At 39.0% G+C, this 21,278-nt stretch overlaps 1 protein-coding gene across 1 annotated transcript in view; it reads left to right on the forward strand.

Moving 5' to 3' along the window:
• Positions 1-21,278, forward strand: part of ephb1 (EPH receptor B1) — a 419,430-nt gene that overhangs the window by 255,521 nt on the left and 142,631 nt on the right. The window lies entirely within an intron of this gene.

Here is a 21,278-nt window from a genome sequence, read left to right on the forward strand (position 1 = left end):
ATCATGACCAAAAAATGGCAAATTCCTGCGCAGTCCTAAGCGCGTCTCAGAACACTCCCTGTTTCTATAGTAACCGGAGCTTCTAACGGCAGCTGCAGTGACACGTGACTTTACTAATCAACGAATGGCTCTTTCATTTAGAAGGCGGGGCTTATTCCCCGTATTGGCCGTCGCACTTTCTCCCATCATAAGTAATCGGAGTGCACCGTCTTCCTATAAAGTCTTTGGTAATATACATTTTAAGCAACACATTTCACAAAAAGTACATGTAAAGTAAATTTACATCTTGACTCAATTTTAAAGAACTCTTAATGCCAAAAGTTCTATATAAGGAGAAATGTCTTTCAAATATTTTTCTAGTGATAAATTGTTTACAAGCTTTTTAATTTGTAAAATGTAATTCAAATTAATTGAAACAAAATTAATAAATTAAAAAATGTTCATGAAATGATCCCTTAAAAGGCTCTATATACACTCACCTAAAGGATTATTAGGAGCACCTGTTCAATTTCTCATTAATGCAATTATATAATCAACCAATCACATGGCAGTTGCTTCAATGCATTTAGGGGTGTGGTCCTGGTCAAGACAATCTCCTGAACTCCAAACTGAATATCAGAATGGGAAAGAAAGGTGATTTAAGCAATTTTGAGCGTGGCATGGTTGTTGGTGCCAGACGGGCCGGTCTGAGTATTTCACAATCTGCTCAGTTACTGGGATTTTCACGCACAACCATTTCTAGGGTTTACAAAGAATGGTGTGAAAAGGGAAAAACATCCAGTATGCGGCAGTCCTGTGGGCGAAAATGCCTTGTAGATGCTAGAGGTCAGAGGAGAAAGGGCCGATTGATTCAAGCTGATAGAAGAGCAACTTTGACTGAAATAACCACTCGTTACAACCGAGGTATGAAGCAAAGCATTTGTGAAGCCACAACACACACAACCTTGAAGCGGATGGACTACAACAGCAGAAGACCCCACCGGGTACCACTCATCTCCACTACAAATAGGAAAAAGAGGCTACAATTTGCTCAAGCTTACCAAAATTGGACAGTTGAAGACTAGAAAAATGTTGCCTGGTCTGATGAGTCTCGATTTCTTTTGAGTCAGAATTTGACATAAACAGAATGAGAACATGGATCCATCATGCCTTGTTACCACTGTGCAGGCTGGTGGTGGTGGTGTAATGGTGTGGGGGATGTTTTCTTGGCACACTTTAGGCCCCTTAGTGCCAATTGGGCATCGTTTAAATGCCACAGCCTACCTAAGCATTGTTTCTGACCATGTCCATCCCTTTATGACCACCATGTACCCATCCTCTGATGGCTACTTCCAGCAGGATAATGCACCATGTCACAAAGCTCGAATCATTTCAAATTGGACAATGAGTTCACTGTACTAAAATGGCCCCCACAGTCACCAGATCTCAACCCAATAGAGCATCTTTGGGATGTGGTGGAACGGGAGCTTCGTGCCCTGGATGTGCATCCCACAAATCTCCATCAACTGCAAGATGCTATCCTATCAATATGGGCCAACATTTCTATATTTTCTAAAGAATGCTTTCAGCACCTTGTTGAATCAATGCCACGTAGAATTAAGGCAGTTCTGAAGGCGAAAGGGGGTCAAACACAGTATTAGTATGGTGTTCCTAATAATCCTTTAGGTGAGTGTATGAAGCCCCTGACAGAACCCTTCTTTAAAGAGGTTGTAAGAGTGCATTGTCAGGGAAGGTCAAGGTCAGGTGGTTTGTGGTTGGCAACCCATTTTTTGGCAATTTGGTAAATGTGTCCACTTTTTTTTTTTTTGGAGTGTACTTTACTGTACACCCTGATGGCTCCAAACATTGCTGTGAAGCTTTCAGCTAGCCAGTGGGCTTTTCTGTCTGAGGCCCAGGCCTGTCGCAAGGGGGGTGCGAGGCCCTGTGCGAACGTGATGTGCGAGGCCCGGGGGTATAGCCTATTATCAGGGGTCTACTGTTGCTATAGTGATGAACAATTCGTAATCGAATATTCAGTTTAACAGCATTATCAAGAAGTTAAGACGTATTTTGACGCTAAAATGATGTTCTAATTGATGCAAATCGGCCTGAACCCACTTGAATGAGTTTGGACTGCTCTCACATCATCTGAAGTGATTTCTCAGTCAGTAAAATAAACAGACAGTATTGAGTGGGACCGAGTCTGCGCAGTAGCGATCTCGGGACGGGAGTTGCGCAGTAGAGAGCAGGAAGTAGAGGCGCGATTATCAAAAGCACGCCCACACTCTCGCAGATGCAGAACAATTCATTATGCTGGTGTGAAACAAACAGTTAGCTAACGCTCATATCTCCTCCCGAAAATCCAGAAAAAAGTCAGTTAGTGCCTCAGTGACAACTTCACTCAGAGAAGCCGTCAATCTCAGCTGTCAATCATGACGTCACACCCCCATTTTTATTGCATCAAATAACTAATTAAAACCAAACTTATTTAAAAAACAAACACTTGAAACTGCCTAAAATGACAGAAACCATCTTTAGGAAACAAATATTTGAAGTGTAATTTGATTGTTTAGTTTGTCACGTGTCCATTGTAATGCATGGAGGGGTGGGGTTCAGGAGCTATACTGGCACCAACCACCGGGGGGCGATCGAGGCGCATAGGCTTCAGTTTCTGAGAGGAGTGCTGCAGACTTGGTCCAAATCAATGCAGTTTCAAAGGGCTTCAAAGGCTCTGCACGATCCCAGACAAGGAATAGGGTCTTATCTAGTGAAACTTTTTTTTTTGTTTTGTTTTATAAATGAATATACTTTTTAACCTAAATTGCTCAATTTGCACTGCTCTTCGGCGTGCCAAGGATTGCGCAATCACATTGGAAAGGTCACTCTAGAAGTAGGTAAAAGTACCGCCCCCGTGTTAACAACGCGAACATCGAAGACTAATACAAACGTCCTTAAGCCAAAAAAAAAGTAAACCAACGATGTTTTGATTTGATTGTATGCGTTTGTATTAGTCCTCGCGCATTCGCTTCGGGCGGTACTTACGCCTACGTCTAGCGCGACCTTTCCGACGTGATTGCGCAATCCTTGGCATGTAGAGCAGCGCAAGATGAGCAATTTAGGTTAAAAAGTATATACATTTTATTTGAATTTTTTTAAATGACCGATGGTTTCGCTAGATAAGACCCTATACCTTGTCTGGGATCGTGCAGAGCCTCTGAAGCCCTCTGAAACTGCATTGATTTGGACCTTCAACATTTTGGTTGCCATTGAAGTCTATGAATGTGGGGAACAATCCTGGTATGTTTTCCTCAAAAAACATTATTTATTTTCGACTGAAGAAAGAAAGACACGAACACCTTGGATGAGATGGGGGTGAGTGAAATATCAGGATATGTTCATTTTGAAGTGAACTAATCCTTTAAGAACTTCCACTATCACATGAGAGATGAATAAACGATTATACGCAGACTACAGCTCAGCTCATATCACAGGTTCCTGCAAGCTTTCTCACCATGCAGCCAACTAACATGCAGTTGGCTACTAAACAGTTTTGCCATTTCATTCATTGTGCTGTAATTAAAGTGCTTTCTGTTCATAAAGATGAATTCTTGCTCTGCTTTGAGCGCTGTCGACAGTGGCAATTTGTAAAATCGAGGATGGTTGCTAAATGCTTTCTGATTTTAGTTAAAAGTGGATTTTTTTCTTTCGGTTCAGTTCAGTATTTTGCCAGAAATAGCCAGCAGCAACAGCATTTTGCTTGAATATTGTCACATAACATATTCATTCTCAGGTCAAAGCTCTTTGATGCCCATTTTGTTTGTATGCAATGTTTATGCTAGAGGCAGTTTTGATAGGCCCACATTGACAAAGGTTCACATTAGAGGCTTTTGCACTGGGTAGTTATAGGAGCTCAGTTATATGAACTAGCCACCAGGGTGGTCCCCCAAGAACTACATTTTCCAATAGAGATTGTTTCAAAGCAGCTTTACAGAGATAAAAAGAAAATTATCCTTACATTCCGTTGTAAAGATCATCACTTATTAAATGATTTCATTTAGTAATGGGCAATATAAACAATATGCGATATAACCAATACAAAATTGGCCTGCGATAGAGATTTTATAGTCGTCATCTTGAGTAAACATAGCTCAAAAAGCGAAACGGAGGAGCTGGTGAAAAAGACCGTTGCAACATGCATTATTTGCACGTCAGATTTAAGCCGTCCGACGAGCAGCAGCAAACTATTCTCTGTAGAGTGTGTGGGACAACAGCTCCGGCTAAGAGAGGTAACACGACTTATCTGAGGTACCACCTCAAATAATTGCAAACTGCAAAATATTATTTAAATACTCCTGCATGTTCTGCGTCTCTGTGTGAATGACGAGCGCAGATGCACACACACACACGCGCGTGACACTCGCTCGCTGTTTTCTTGGTCTCTGCCGTGTGTGCACTATATGAGGACACGAACGCATAAACCGTCACTTCATGAGAATTTACCGTCATATCATGAAATGAACACAGACACTTAAAGGTGTTCACGGCAACCTGTCAAAATAAAAGTTTGGTTTAACGTGAAGAAATTGGCAGAATATATTAGGCTACTGTTGTGGCCTACTGTAGATTTAGCTACGTCTCTATGTAATAATAATTTGTCTATACTAATAATAATAATTATGCCTAGATGGCTGCTTATTTTTCGCTTGCTCTTTTTTATAAACAATGTTTAATTTTAAACAGCATACAGCCTTTAAATGTTAATGTATTATTTACTTATAATGAGTATCATCATAAATAATACAATTATTGAATTTCATAAAAAAAAAATGTAAATAGTTAAATAAAATATATATTTTTTAAATATTGTGCTCTGGTACCGAAATAAGTACAGACTGGATGTACATGACACCTGCGCGCCAGGTGGATAAGCCGGTTTGTGATTGGTTCCCCCAAATTTGTAACAGAAGCAGGATAAAAAGATGTACAGGTTTCCAGTTGAGCAGCAGGGCGGAATCAAATCGCCGGCAGATCGGGCTGGGTTTACTCAGTCTTGCCCAGGGGTTTTCAAACTTTTTGTGTGTGGACCACTATTTGTAATCAAAAAATGTTGCGGACCACCTCATAACACACATAATAAAATATGTCTACACAGTCCTACCTGAATTAATCCGCACCTCTAAATAGGCTTACTAGCACTAAAACTATAACTAGTCATCACATCAGTACAACAGGCTTGTTAAAAGAAAGTTTACTGCACACAACGGCTGCCACATATTTAACTGATTTATTTACTCAAGCGGCCGATAATCAGGTTAATTTGAACAACAGGCTTATTTCCATAGCAATGGAAAAGAACACTTGGAGAGTCAACATTTCAAAACCTTTGGTATTTCTGAAAAAAAAAAACATTTCACGAGATCAAGAAACTAAATAGAAATTAAAATAACAGGTCTTATTCATTCCATTTATAAATATTTTGTTTCATAAAACTGCCTTTAAAGGCTATGCGTGTGATGTGACGGTATGAGACTTCTACTGCTTTAGCAGTAGCGCCACCTGCAGATGTCGATTCTATTACTTTTTTGCTTGTGCGGTATTCCTGGAGCTTGCTTTTGAAAAACTCGACTGGCTTGGATATAAATTCCCCATGCCTGGTTTCCAAATGCTGGCGAAGATTTGATGGTTTCATGCTCTCGTTAGCCAGTGCCTCGTAGCAACAAATGCAAACGGGCAACGGCTCGTCTTCGGGGCCGGTGTAGCTGAAACCTAATGCTAAATAGCTTTCGCAGTATTTTCTCTTCACCCTCCTTTTCTTTGTTTTTTTATGATGAATCTGGCTCATAGATGCATCCGACTCACTGTCAATCTCTTTTTTTTTGTAACTTCTGCCTCTGTCTCTTTTCTCTTCAGAGAACCTGTTGCTTAGCCTGGATGCCGGCCGAACTTAGCCCCGCCCACAATATTTTTACATGGGCAGTGCGGTCTGGACTTGATCGGTAGAGAAGTAATTATGCCCGAACAGAAGCTGTTCGGACCAATGAAATTGTCAGGGCGGGCTTTAGACGATGATGGACAGATGGTAAACAGTAACGTAATCATCCACGTCATCAATGGCTCTTGGGTTGAATTTGTTCTAATCCTAAACGGAGAACTTGTTCGTATATGCGTTCACCTTTACTATTTCTCTCAGAAATGATGATCGTGTTGGTAAGTACTCTGTGTATCCTTTTTTATAACACCGGCAAAGATCGTTTACACTCATCTTTTTCTTCTAACTTATTCCAGTGTGCGTGCAGACAGGGTTGCCAAGTCTTTACAACAAAACCCGCCCAATTGCTAACATTCCTCAAAACTAGCCAAAAACAAGCCCAATAGCTTTCCAGGGGGGTTCTCCGGGGAAAAAAGGCATTTGGGGGGTAGAATATGTGTTTTTATGGCAGGGATGCCTGCTAAAATTCGCATTCCTGGGTCTGTATATCACATAATTGGGGTCGCTTCAACCCGCGGACTTGGCAACACAGTGCAGTTGAGTTCTGTTGACATTTGACAACTAACGTTATGCGTCGCTCCGTTGCTCTGATTGGTTGTAGGTCTATCCAATTGAGGTCTTTCCTGGTTCGGTTGAAACACGCCCAATAATCACAGCCCAACGGAGCAGTATCAGACTCATATTCTGACTAGAATTGAGGATGACGACGTCAGGCTACCTGTTGCTATCCACCGATCCATAACGGCACTGAACTTGAACGTCACGGCCGAGCGCCACTAGCCTATTTTAGTAATCGCACAATAACTTGACAATTTAATGCAAATGTTATATCAATATAGGCCTCCATATTCTGTTTACTTTTTATTTTTTTATGGGAATTTCCTGGTAAAATGAAGGTGAAAAAATATTATTTTATTTTATTTTGCCTTTCTACGGAGCACCTGCAGTACCCTCACGGACCACAGTTTGGGAATGACTGGTCTAGCCAATAGTTATAGAAACTATGAAAACATTCCTCTGGTGGGAAAGCCCCTATTGACAACCAAAAGTCTTTCATTTTGAGATTTGAGTCGAAATGAGGCCTTTGGCAATGCGACACACGTGAGCAGAGTTCAGCTCTGTGCAAATATGCAGTGACACAATGTGGCGTCCACCAACGGGAGTGCAGACATCCTAACTCACACGATACACATTGCGATACAGTGCAGCGACCTCAAACAATGTAATCGCTGTCGGTGTAAACGGCCTTTATGACTTCAGCAGCAGCCTCTCTCTATCTCTCTGTCTTCTCGATCTGATAGCTGCAGATTTAATTTAGCTTATCTTCCGTCCCTCTTTATGGCCGTACATATGCAGATCATGATTTTCATTAACATTACAGATGAAGAATTTCCCGAAAGGCTAAGCGTTTGGCCCGTGGATGTGACTCGCTTTGTAAAGTGCTTGTGCAGTGAGATATTTGATATTCCTTGAACCGAAGTTAATCAAAACGGCCATGGAAAAGGCCATGATGTTCGCTGCCCTCCCTGACTTCACACCCCCATTACATGAATATGCAAACTCATGTAGCTTATTTCCTTTAGAATTCATTTCCATTTTTCAATTACGGCGTATGAAGTGCAGTCTCACAGTTTAATAACGTACGTGTGCGAGAGCACAATGGTGGAACCATAATCAAGACATAACAGTTGTATTGGCTTTTACTTACACAAGCTGTAAAGAAAGATAAAACTTGTGCGGGTCCCTTGAACGTCAAATTGGACTCTTTAAAACGTCACATCAAGGAAAAAAGAGGGTTGTTTTCTGTGAGACTGGGATCAGAGGGTTTTGTTTAAGTCTTTGCTTTGGTTTGTTTGTTTGTTTGTTGTTTGTGAGAGGCTAGTGAAATTTGTGTGGGAATTTACATGAAGCTAACACCGATGGACTCTGACTAAGCGGTTGTCTCAGCTTCAGACCGCACGCCTACGGACTGTTCGTGGATTGTCTGATGCATATTTCACACAGAAATTGCAAGCTTTCGCAAAGGAACGATCTGATATGCTGGTTTTACACAATTTCTGGTAGGCAGGATGCACAGGTACTATAATCAGTGCCTGATTAGAAGTCTTGCATAATCACCTTTTGATGTATGTTGTCCGAATGCAATTATAATTTTAAACAGATATTAAAGGTCATATGCCTTATAAAATAATATATAACTAAAGGTATTGATAGTGCCCTTGTGATCTGTAATTAAAAATAACTTCCCCTCTTGCAGTGACATCTCTTCTCTAATGACATGTTTACTGGTGCGAGGGCGGGATCAACCTGTCACTCACATGACAATAACCAATTGCAAACCACAACGATCAAACAATCCAATCAATTCCTGATGGACAAAATCAAGTCCCGCCCTAAATTTCTTGTTTTACTCAAATGTCCATCACAGTAGGAAAGAAAAGGCTATCGCAACTTCTGTTTCATGTTGACTTAAAATATTTTGTATTCATTTTTTTTTTTTCTTTTTTTTTAAGTTAAACTGTAGCTCTGGCAATTTGCGCCTAATAATATATTGAATCCTTAAAAAATAGGCATACTATATATATATATATATATATATATATATATATATATATATATATATATATATATATATATATATATATATATATATATATATATATATATATATATAGGGATGATTAGGAGGCCATGATGGACAGGGCCAATGGGCAAATTTGGCCAGGATGCCGGGGTTACACCCCTACTCTTTATCAAAGGACATCCTGGAATTTTTAAAGGGGTGGTAAAATACATTCTTTTGAAGGCTTGTGTTTGTGCTTCGTTTGAAAAAAAATTTCATTATTTTTCATATATTTGACCTTTATTCTACACTGCTCTGTCCCTCCTTGTAAAACGGTCTGATGCTTTCCGGGTTGTCTGAAGCCAGTCCCTCAAAAATACGCAATGGGCTCAGATTGGTTAGCTGGCCCAGTGTGTTGTGATTCGCTAACCGCAGTGCACGTTTATCGGAAATGTCACGCCCCTTACCTGGAGGCTGTGCTTTGGTCAGTATTAGAAACAATGGCGTCAATAAAACCATCCCAATCCGAGCCCGAATCAGACCCAGAACATTTTAGTGAAGATGATCGAGCAGAACCTGTTCAGTCCTCAAGAGTAAAGACTGCAGATCTATAGTGATCGCTACTGAATGGCACTGTTACTTCTGTATTTTTTGAACGATTATAGCCAAATATCTGTCGCAAGAACTATTAACCCAAAACGAACACTAAACACTGGCTTTACTAGTAAGTTAGCCAAATCACACACAGAACCATGTTTAGCATGCCTGTAGATAAACAATACATAAAAGCTCTAATCAAAGAATCATTTACACTAATGCCAAGTTCGCTGTTGAGATTTTAACGTTAGGTGTTTGTAACGTTAGGTGTTCGTCGGATAACGTTAAGTATGAATGAGCATTTAACAGACTGGTTTGCAGAACAGCGTTGTCATCTGTTTACTTCCTTGCTACAACCTATTACAGGAAAACACATCGATGAAAAATAAATCAGACTTACAGGTTGTGGCCCGTAAACAGCTTCTGTTTGTAAATCCAGCTTTCAGGACAAGCCGTTGTGCATATCCTGCATTGAACTCGCAAAGTTTGTGGAAGTTTTCCTCTGTGAAATGTGCAGCGGGAGCCCCGCGCGCGTCGTGCATGATTCACACTGGCCGTGTTTGTCTCACGCAGCTGACGTTGTGCGAATCCTGTTTTGAACTCGTGAAGTTTGTCTAAGTTTTCCTCCGTGAGATGTGCAGCGGGAGCCCCGCGCGCGCCTGTTCCCCTCAGTCTCAAACACACATGTGCATATAACATGCTGTATGTTAAACGCTCTGCAACGCACCCCCGTCCCACAAGGAAGGCTGAGCAAAGCAAGTACCCCAGACCTGAAATCCGGATGAAAATAACAGCGTTTCGTCGGCATTGCAGCAACACAACTCCAGCCTAACTATACCACAACAGCGCCGCGATACAAAATGGCCTCACCCCCCCCTTATTTAATATTCTCGGAGGAGGGGTTTATGTAAATATTGAGCCTGGTGATGTCACCAACCCTGGAGGAATGTGTGTAGTCGCCTACTGGCCGTTTGCTGTAGTCCTTAGAAATTGATTTCTTTAAAAGCAAATATCTCCCTTTGCTTTAAACTTTGAACGTTGTAACTTTGCAGATGTTGTTTATGCTCAAGCAGCAACATTACACGCTAGCTAAAGTTAGAATAGTGAAATTGTGGTTTACCACCCCTTTAATGACCACAGAGGGTCAGGACCTCGGTTTAATGTCTCATCTGAAGAACGTTGCTCTTTGACAGTATTGAGTCCCCATTATTATACTGGGGTGTTAGGACCCACACAGACCACAGGGTGAGCACCCCCTGCTGGCCTAACTAACACCTCTACCAACAGCAACCTATATATAAATATATGCATGAACATGGGTATTGATTTGACAGATTTGACAAATATGTAACTGTTAATTTGCTGATATACTATATCAAGCCTATTTTAAATATATTTAAAGGGGATAGTTCACCCCCAAAAAATGTAATTGTCATTTGTTTATTTACCCTCATGCTGTTCTAAACCTGACATGGAACACAAAAGTAGATATTTTGCGAATTGTTTACGTTTTTTTGTCCATATATAAGGTGAATTCAGGGTGATTGGGACACTTTTTGCCATTGAGATGACTTGGAAAAACCTATTAGAAGTCAGTGGTCACCCAAATGATTTGTTTACCAATTTTCTGCAAAATATCTTATTTGGCAAAGAAAAAAAGACATGAGGCCGTGTAAATGGACACAATTGTATTTTTTTGGGGGAAAAAATTGGGTATCCCATTAAGAGTTTTATTTGACATTTATACTGCCTTCACATGCTATTGGAAATGTCCTACTTCCCACTTCTGAAGTTGTGATTTCAAGCTCGTCGCATTCAAGTGTCAGGAAGAACAGGAATCATGGAGGACACCAGGTTTATTCTTGCCTATTGGGGAAATCTTAATAAGTCCAAAATAATATTTAACGTCCCATTCATTGACAACCATATAAACATTCATCACACTTTCTAGATAGTCAGTTCTGGAATTTGGTCAGATACAGGCTATTTTCGCTGTGTATAAAACATAAAATATGCTTCAAATGATTATTCATATATGTAAATATGCTCTACTTTAATGACAAGACAAGGGGATGTAGCTGTTGTGGAAAAAAACTAATAAAGAGCAGCAGTTACAGCAGCAATCGTTCTCCCCGCCACCATGTTTAAAGTTTATGGCTCGCCCAACTCTCTCGGGTATCAAAATTATTCCATAGTTTCCCAGTGATAAATACTTGAGAGGGCATTAATGTCCAATTTTTAACTAGGAAACTTAATTCTGATAGGACAGGATTCTTACAAGAGTACATGTATACATGCTCGAGCAAAAACCTGCTCTATTGACTGATGTTTCAGCAGCCATGCATGAGTGATGTTTCCTTTCCCTACTCGCTGTAATGGCTTTATTGCTCTTTTGAGGAATAAATGCCCGTTCCTCCCAGCCCGGCCTGAATGAGTCCGCCTGCGAGCTGGGCTTTGTGCCAGCTGATCTCAGCTTTCAGCAACATGGCTTTTCTCGCCACGGCTGAGATTGAACAGAAAAGCTGGTTGGATTTTTTTTTTCTTTCCCGTGTCTGCTTTGACGGAACGCTGCGGAGAGACGTCCCTGCGCTAATTAATGCGCTTAACGCCTGAGCCACGTGCTCCTAATGCGCAAGGTCAATTAGAAAAAGTTTGTAGCGTTAATGCCAAATTAAAACCCAGTCCCACGGCAGGTTCTGTGCTTTTTTTTTTGCTATCTTTTGTTGTTCAATGCTTCTTTTTTTTCACGCCTCATTCCCTTGTTCCTTGTCCTCAGTTCCCTTCCGTCATCATTTCTTTGCCGAGTTGACCCTTGTAGCGCCTGGGACCGAGAGAAAGGGCCCTGAATTAATTCATGTCATGCTGAACAGGCGCGAGACAATTAGCGGAAAATGTCGCAGTGAGAATAGCATTTTGCAATGTCAGAAAGCCAGTGGACATGCCGGTTTGCGTGGGAGTTTTTTATTTATGTGTGTGTGTGCTTTAAGAATGTGCTCTAAAGGCATAAAGATGCATTTTTAAATGCATTTTCGCTCACGTTGACTGTGGGCTGTTCACAGTAGCTGATTCAGCTCAAGACGCTCCATATTAAACAGTAGCTTAAACTGTAAACAGTAGCCTGAGGGACGCTACACAATCTGACAGCTCACATCATTTTCACTCGCATTTATCGTGGTTTAAAATTGTCTGTAGTAGTTTTTTGCTTTTCGGTTTCATTTTATTTTGTTTTATTTTGTTGTAACGATGCATCATTATTTTTTTTTCAGATATTCAGACATTTTCATTCACACACAGACAAAGGGAACAGCTACTTGTTGCATTTTCCAAATTTGACAATAATGCTGTTTATTTGTATTGTACAAAATATTTTCTATGTAATATATTACATATAAACTGTGCTTTTATATATATTATATATTATATATATATATTAGGGCTGTCAAAAGATTAATCGCGATTAATCGCATCCAAAATAAAAGTTTGTGTTTACATAATATATGTGTGTGTACTCTGTTAATTATTATTTATATATAAATACACACACATGCATGTATATATTTAAGAAATATTTGCATGTATATACTGTATATACATTTATATAATGTTATATAATAAATGTTTCATATTTAAAAATAATATTTTTTTCTTAAATATATACATGCTTGTGTGTGTATTTATAAATTAATTAATAATTAACAGAGTACACACACATATATTATGTAAACACAAATTTTTATTTTGGATGTGATCAATCGCGATTAATCTTTTGACAGCCCTAATATATATATATATATATATATATATATATATATATATATATATATATATATATATATATATATATATATATATATATATATATATATATATATATATATATATATATATATATATATATATATATATAAAAGCACAGTTTATATGTAATATGTCACAACTATTGAAAATATTGTGTCCACTCTCCACAATCTCCACTAACAGCCAAAATCTCCACTAAAGGCCAAAATTATAACACAATATATACGTGTGTGTGTGTGTGTGTTTAATATAATTTTTTGTTTGTACTAAATAAGCATAAATAAGTAGTAAAAAGTTAATTCAATTTAGGCTATAATATGAAAAAAAAAAAAAAAACGTTTTAATGGCTACAAGAAGTATTGTACACTAAACGTTTGACTGGTAGGCTACTGTATTTATAGCATCTGAGCAGAAATTTGCGAACAAAAGCTTTATTGATGTGACACTAGGCTATTTTACAGTACACGCGTCATAATCTGTCAAAAACAGGCCAAAGAAATCTAGTCTAAACAGTCTTACGTCTATGACATTTTATGTTGCAGCAGGATTCCCATTTAAGTCTTTAGCAGTTAAATATTCACAGACACTAACAGAATAAACTTACCTCACAATCCTAATAATAATAAATAAACAGATTTTCTTCTGAGGTAAATTATTCCAGGATTATTCCTCACCACGTTTCAAAATGATGTAAAGTACATGAATCTCTCTAAACTTAATGTGTTTATTCGAGTTGATACTTGCATGGATCTCAGTATTTGAATCTCAAAAGACTGCGCACTCTGTGGGCGTGGCCGCATTAGTGGATAATGAAGGCGCTCGCAAGCGACTGACATCTCTCTTTTTTCAAACAGATTACATAAACAGAGAATATTTGTTTTCGATTTGATTCACACAATTTAAAACCTGACATTTCATCGTTTCTTAAGACATATGTCTCATGTTTGTGTGACAAGTATTCACTAAGTTACAGTTCATTTTCTGATGAGTATCAGATTGGACTTCATTGATAGAGAGGCTGCGGTTCACGCATCATGTAGTTTTTCTTTATTTTGCAAAAAGCACAACATTTTGTTTTTACTGTGAGTATGCACAAATAAAAGTAGACACTTTACAGATTATAATGATGTATAACACTTGCCTGAATGACCCAAATCGATGGAGTATTTTGAGTCTCTTTGGCACTGATAAGAAAAATATTGAGGCGGTCGCGCCGGCGTGATCTTCGACCTCTAGGGGTTTAGCTAGTCCCAGACTAAAATGCATGTTTGGGCTGTTTTAACTGAAAGCAACTCATCTTAAAATATGTCAGTGCCATTGTTTTGTCTCAAGATACACACCAGTAAGGGTTTTTTGTTTTTTCTAAGGCTTGGCTTAATCTAAGCCCTGTCTGTGAAACCAGCCATAGTGTAGGGCTAGTTCAGGGTGATTGGGACCCTGTTTGCCATTGAGATGACTTGGAAATAGTGTCCCAATCAACCTGAATTCACCTTATGTATCTGTTAGTGTGTATTATATATGCTAACAGTTGGTTGGTGAAACAATTGTGGTAGATTTTGACAGTTAGTAGAGATTGAAAGTGCTTTTGAGATCCGTGTGTGCATTTGCGATCTGTTTGTATATTTTGATGTTTGAGATATTTCTGTCATGTAAAACAAGTTTGGCCTCTTCTCAACGTACGCTGCTAACGGTCCATGAAATATCTGAGATACCGCGACGATGGAGTGTGTCTGTAAATGCTGACTGCGTGGTCGATTTTCAGGCTTCGATCGCGTGGCTGTCTCCTCAGGCTTTGCCTACAGCTACAGAGATGGAGGTCTTCTCAGACAACCACAGCAGAAGCCTGAAGCCAAGCGCTCAGCTGTTGTGTTGTGTTGTGTTGTGTTGTGTTGTGTTTGAGTGCTCGCCCTCAGGGGGTGTCTTTCAGCTACAGGTATTTTTACAGCAGATGTTGGTCCACTTTCAGTGTTCCAGAGTCTGCAAGTTTGACGGTTCAGCAAATATAATAATCTACTACTTAGACAAAAATGAATGCTCTTGTAAAATGAGGCCTGGTAGGCTACATCTAAATTTAAAACCTCACGTCACATGTTCTGTTAAAGGATTACAACATAAAGTAATGTCCAATTATTGTCCAAATGTGTGTACTTCCCCAATCCCTACTATGCAGTTTTCAAAAAGCATACTATACATCACATTAGAAGTGATAGTAGTGATTACACATCACATTTTTATACTGAAACATTAAGCAGCATTGGAATTAGATTGAAGGATCATGTGGCACTGCAGACTAAAGAGTAATAGCCGCTGACAATTCTGCTTTACCATCACAGGAATAAATTACATTTGAAAATATATTATAATAGAAAACCTTTATTTTAAATTGTATTAATATGTCTCAATATTACAGTTTTTACAGTATTTTTGATCAAATACATGCAAACATTGGTGAGAATAAGAGACTTCTTATATAAACATAAAAAACCTTGCCACCCTAAAATTTTGGAGCAGTGGTGTATTTCAATAATAAATATATATTTTTTTTAATATATATATATATATATATTATTAAATTAAAAGTTACATTACAAACATTATTTTGTTTATTGGGTGTAATAGAATAAATATTAATGCTGTCAAATTGATTATCACGATTAACCATCGCATCTAACATAACACAAATGTGTTTATATATGATATGTATATATATATATATATATATATATATATATATATATATATATATATATATATATATATATATATATATATATATATATATATATATATATATATATATATATATTTATAAATAAATACTATATATGATATCTATGATATGTATATAGTCTATCTATCTATCTATCTATCTATCTATCTATCTATCTATCTATCTATCTATCTATCTATCTATCTATCTATCTATCTATCTATCTATCTATCTATCTATCTATCTATCTATCTATCTATCTATCTATCTATCTATCTATCTATCTATCTATCTATCTATCTATCTATCTATCTATCTATCTATCTATCCGTCTATCTGTATATCTAATGTATGAGTTTGTATATATATATATATATATATATCTACACACACACACACACACACACACACACACACACACACACACACACACACACACACACACACACACACACACACACACACACACACACACACACACATATATATATATACTTACGTATATGTACACACACACACACACACACACACACACACTTTTATGATAAATGCGATTAATCAATTTGACAGCCCTAGTAAATATGCTTTAATGTAAAAAAACAACAACACTTTTTTCACATATTGTCCATTATTGCAGCTTCTCTATCCCCAGTCTGTCTGAAACTAGCTAATATCTACAATGCCCCTCCTGAAAAGCTCAAACTGATTTGATTGGCCATCCGACCCACTGTGCTGTGATTGGCCAAAAACCTCAAGCGTGTGTCGCAAATGCCACGCCCCTTAGCCAGCATCCAAGGCTTTAAACAATTGTAAACACAGTTAATAAAGTCGTCCATTTTACTGTATCGGTTCGAGCCTAAGTCGGATTCTTAAAATATGGATGATCAAGCCGATCGATGGGAATCAACTTTGCAAGCAGAAGGTTTCACAGTGGTAAGTAGTCTTTGTATATAGCCGGCGTGTTACTCTCCCAGGTTCAGAAAGCTGTCCTCTGGGTTGTACTGCTCAGGAACAGCTTTATAAGTAAATCATAACCTTGGATACCTTATATCATCCACTTTCTGAGAGACAAACAAAGCAGATCAGGACGGATCATTCTGCGGCTTCTAACCTGAGGATCCACGTGCGGGAGTTTCCCCGTCTGTTGTTGTGGCGTGTACGAGTGGGCCGCAGGTGTCAGAGGTCATGGCTGCAGTGCTTGTTGTCGTGGTGACAAGCAGGCCTTGTTTCGTAACTGTGATAATGTGGCGTTGTGCGGGATGAGAGAGGCATTCGAGTGTGATTGTGTGTGTGTCATATGGGCTGGGTCAGAAGCTGTCTGTCAAACACCCACACCTTCACACATTCTGCTGTGTGTGTGTGTGTGTGTGTGTGTGAGGGGCTCCGCACCAAATGTTCCTCTGATTCCTGCAATATACAGTATGGATTCCTCTTATCCCCTCCATTTCCTTTTTTCTCTTTTTTTTGTCTGTTCCTTTTTCTTTTTCCATTTCTTTCCTTTCATTTCCTTTTTTCTCTTCTTTTTTTGTCTGTTCATTTTCCCTTTCCTTTCCTTTTTTTTTGTTTCTTTCCTTTCCCTTTTTCTCTTTTTTGTCTGTTCATTGTTTTTTCTTTTTTTCTTTCCTTTTTCCCGTTCCTTTCCTTTTTAGCCTGTTCATCTTTCCTTACCCTTTTCTCTTCTTTTTTCTCTGTTCATTTCCCTTTTTCCTTTCCTTTCCTTTCCTTTTTTCTCTTCTTTTTTGTTTATTCCTTTTCCTTTCCTTTCCCTTTTTCTCTTTTTTCTCTGTTCATTTTCCTTTCCTTTTTTCCCGTTCCTTTCCTTTCCCTTTTTCTCTTTTTTGTCTGTTCATTTTCCTTTTTCCTTTCCTTTCCTTTCCTTTCCTTTCCTTTCCTTTCCTTTCCTTTCCTTTCCTTTCCTTTCCTTTCCTTTCCTTTCCTTTCCTTTCCTTTCCTTTCCTTTCCTTTCCTTTCCTTTCCTTTCCTTTTTTCCATTCCTTTCCTTTCCTTTCATTTCCTTTTTTCTCTTATTTTTTGTTTGTTCCTTTGCCTTTCCTTTTCTTTTTTTCTCTTATTTTTGTCTTTTCCTTTCCTTTCCCTTTTTCTCTTTTTTGTCTGTTCCTTTTCCTTTCCTTTCCTTGTTCCTTTTTCCCTTTTTCTTTTCTTTTCTTTTCTCTTCTTTTCTTTTTCTCTCCATTTCTATTTTGTCTTTCCTTTTCCTTTTCCTCTTCTTGTCTTTTTTGTCATTATCTTTCTTAATTTTTATTTCCCTTTCCCCTCATTTACTTTTCTTCATTTACTTCTAATCTGCTATTCTTTATCTTTCCATATATGTCTAATCTCCTCTCCTCCCCTTATTTATTAAATGACTAAATGAATAAGTCTGCGGGTGAATAGATGGATAGATAAAAGAACAGAGTAATAAAGCGGACCCGACCCTCTAAACTTTTAATGAGCTGTATAGCATCTAATTAATTTCTTCAAAGGCTGCAGATATTCAGGAACAGAGGTTTGATTTCACACGCGGCGCAGGTCACACTCCTTCATATGGATGGAAGGAGGGATGAATTATCCTGTCCTCTCTCATTAAAGGAGAGGCACACTCCCTCCCTTTCTCGCACTACACGTCTTCCATCTCACAGCATTTATTCATTCCTGCCATTCCTTCATCCATCTTTGTATGTAAATTGATAAGTGTAGTAATCACACCCCCATCTTAAATTCTCCATATAGCTCATGTTTGCCCTATAATTCATATTCATGAGTTTGATGCATATTCATGGCATGCAAATAACAGTTCTAAATGCGAACAGGTCGATCCAGGTCCATTGCGACCTGAAACGTCCCGCCTGTCACTGCCGTAATGCCAGTTAATCAAGGTATTAAAGGCAGATTACATTGATCTAGTGCTGACATGAAATATTGCTTGGTGGAGAGTGCGTGAACGTTGTTCCCCAAAGCAAAAAGTGGACGTCTTAACCACCAAAAGTGGTTGTATTATGGAGAAATGTTGAATGACTCTAGAAGGTTCGAAAAGTCTTAAAGGGTTAGTTCACCCAAAAATGAAAATTCTGTCATTAATTACTTACCCTCATGTCGTTCGACACCCGTAAGACCTCCGTTCATCTTCAGAACACAAATGAAGATATTTTAGTTTCAAAACAAGGCATCATGAAGCTTCGAAGCGTTATGAATCAGCGAGTCGAATCAGCAGTTTGAATCGCCAAATTTCAGCAGTTTGGCGGTTTGACACGCGATCCGAATCATGATTGGACTCACTGATTCATAACGCTTCGAAGCTTCATGATGACGTGTTTTGAAATCGTCATCACTATATAAGTCGTTATTTACGTTTTTTTTGCGCACAAAAACTATTCTCGCCGATTCATAAAGTTATTTTAGAACCACTGTAGTGAGATGGAGTTTGTAACGACGTCTTTAGTACCTTTTAAGGGTCTTGAGAGTGAACCGTGCATTGTGCCAATGGAGGCCTTTCAGAGCCATCAGATTTCAACTAAAATATCTTCATTTGTGTTCCGAAGACGAACGGAGGTCTTACGGGTGTCGAACGACATGAGGGTAAGTAATTAATGTCAGAATTTTCATTTTTGGGTGAACTAACCCTTTAAAGGTCAGTAGCAAAAACGTCCTGTTTAATTCTGAACGACTGTTTTGGTGCATTAAACCTTGAGTAACCTTATAAATGGGCATCAGAGCAAAAGAAAAAAAAAAACATTGTGTGGAATATGGCTAATTTAGGATCAATATGAAATGCGCCTCTTCGTCAGTGTCACCAGAAGTACACTGTGATCAGATCACATTTAAGACACGCAGGCCCAAGTCCTGATCTTTGTGGTCATACAGCTGAACCAGCAGAAAGTGTCCCTCTCAAATAGCTGCAGAATTAATGATAAACGAGTACAGGAATCACTTTATTCAGCTCTTTATTCAGAGAGATAAACCCAGCCTGGAAAGGCAAGCAGAATTTATTCACCACTCTCTGCCGTGCCTCAGAAACCCTGGGAGTAAAGGCCAGCATGTCCATAATATTTGGATGCTGAAGTGCTTATAAAGCTTAAAAAGAATGACTAAATGTGTTAAATGTGCCTAGTGATGTTTTTGGTATGCCAAGCAGCACAAAATGGCCCTGACTGACAGGTATCAAAGAAATGGGTGTAGTGACACATCACAATACAATTTTCTTAAATGCAAGTTTATTTGCATGTATATACACGGTATTGCCAAAAGTTTTGGGATGCCTGCCTTTACATGCACATGAACTTTAATGACATCTCATTCTCAATCTCTGGGGTTAAATATGTAGTTGGCCCACCCTTTGCGTCTATAACAGCTTCAACTCTTCTGGGAAGGCTTTCCACAAGGTTTAGGAGTGTGTTTATGGGAATCTTTGACCATTCTTCAGGCATTAAGAGTTCCTTTCACTGGAACTAAGGGGCCATGCCCCAATCCCTGAAAAACAACCACACACCATAAATCCCCCTCCAACAAACTTTACACTTGACACAATGCAGTCAGGCAAGTACCGTTCTCCTGGCAACCGCCAAACCCAGACTCATCCATCGGATTGCCAGACAGAGAAGCGTGATTCGTCACTCCAGAAAACACGTCTCCACTGCTCTAGAGTCCAGAGGCGGCGTGCTTTACACCACTGCATCACACGCTTTGCATCACTCTTGGTGATGTAGGGCTTGGATGCAGCTCGGCCTTGGAAACCCATTCCATGAAGCTCAATACGCACTTTTCTTGAGCTAATCTAAAGGCCACACGAAGTTTGGAGGTCTGTAGCTATTGACTCTGCAGACAGTTGGCGACTTCTGCGCACTGTGCGGCTCAGCATGCGCTGACCCCGCTCTGTGATTTTACGTGGCCTACCACTCGTGGCTGAGTTTCGTGGCTGAGTTGCTGTTGTTCCCAATTGCTTCCACTTTGTTATAACACCACTAACAGTTGACCGTGGAATATTTAGTAGCGAGGAAATTTCACGAATGCACTTATTGCACAGGTGGCAACCTATCATGGTGCCACGCTTGAATTCACTGAGCTCCTGAGAGTGACCCATTCTAGTCTGCGTGCCTAGGTGTTTGATTTTAAACACCTGTGGCCATGGAAGTGATTGGAACACCTGAATTTAATGATTTGGAGGGGTGTCCCAATACTTTTGGCAATATAGTGTATGTAGCCAGAGAGCTATTTATTTATTGGTTGTTGTTTTTTAGTTTTTTTTTTAAGTTGTATTTTGCATTTAAAATCCACTCAGCTCAAAATCTAAGCGCACAAATAGTATATGCAGGGCAGTGAAATGGACTGTAGTCTGGGATGCTTTTTTAAAGTTAAACTTGTGTCATGCACAATAAGCTTCAAAAGATGCAAGTGTCATGGTCAAAGAAGTCCACATGTTGTTTACTTAGAAAAACACAAACTCAAAAACACTGTGTGAACACACACAAAAAAAGAGTCAGGGGAGCAGCTTGTGTGTGTGTGTGTGTGTGTGTGTGTGTGTGTGTGTGTGTGTGTGTGTGTGTGTGTGTGTGTGTGTGTGTGTGTGTGTGTGTGTGTGTGTGTGTGTGTGTGTGTGTGTGTGTGTGTGTGTGTGTTTAATCCAATCAGAAAACACTCTGCCTTTT

This window comes from Gobio gobio (assembly GCF_949357685.1).
Source record: "Gobio gobio genome assembly, chromosome: 6".
In the NCBI taxonomy this organism is placed as follows: Eukaryota; Metazoa; Chordata; class Actinopteri; order Cypriniformes; family Gobionidae; genus Gobio; species Gobio gobio.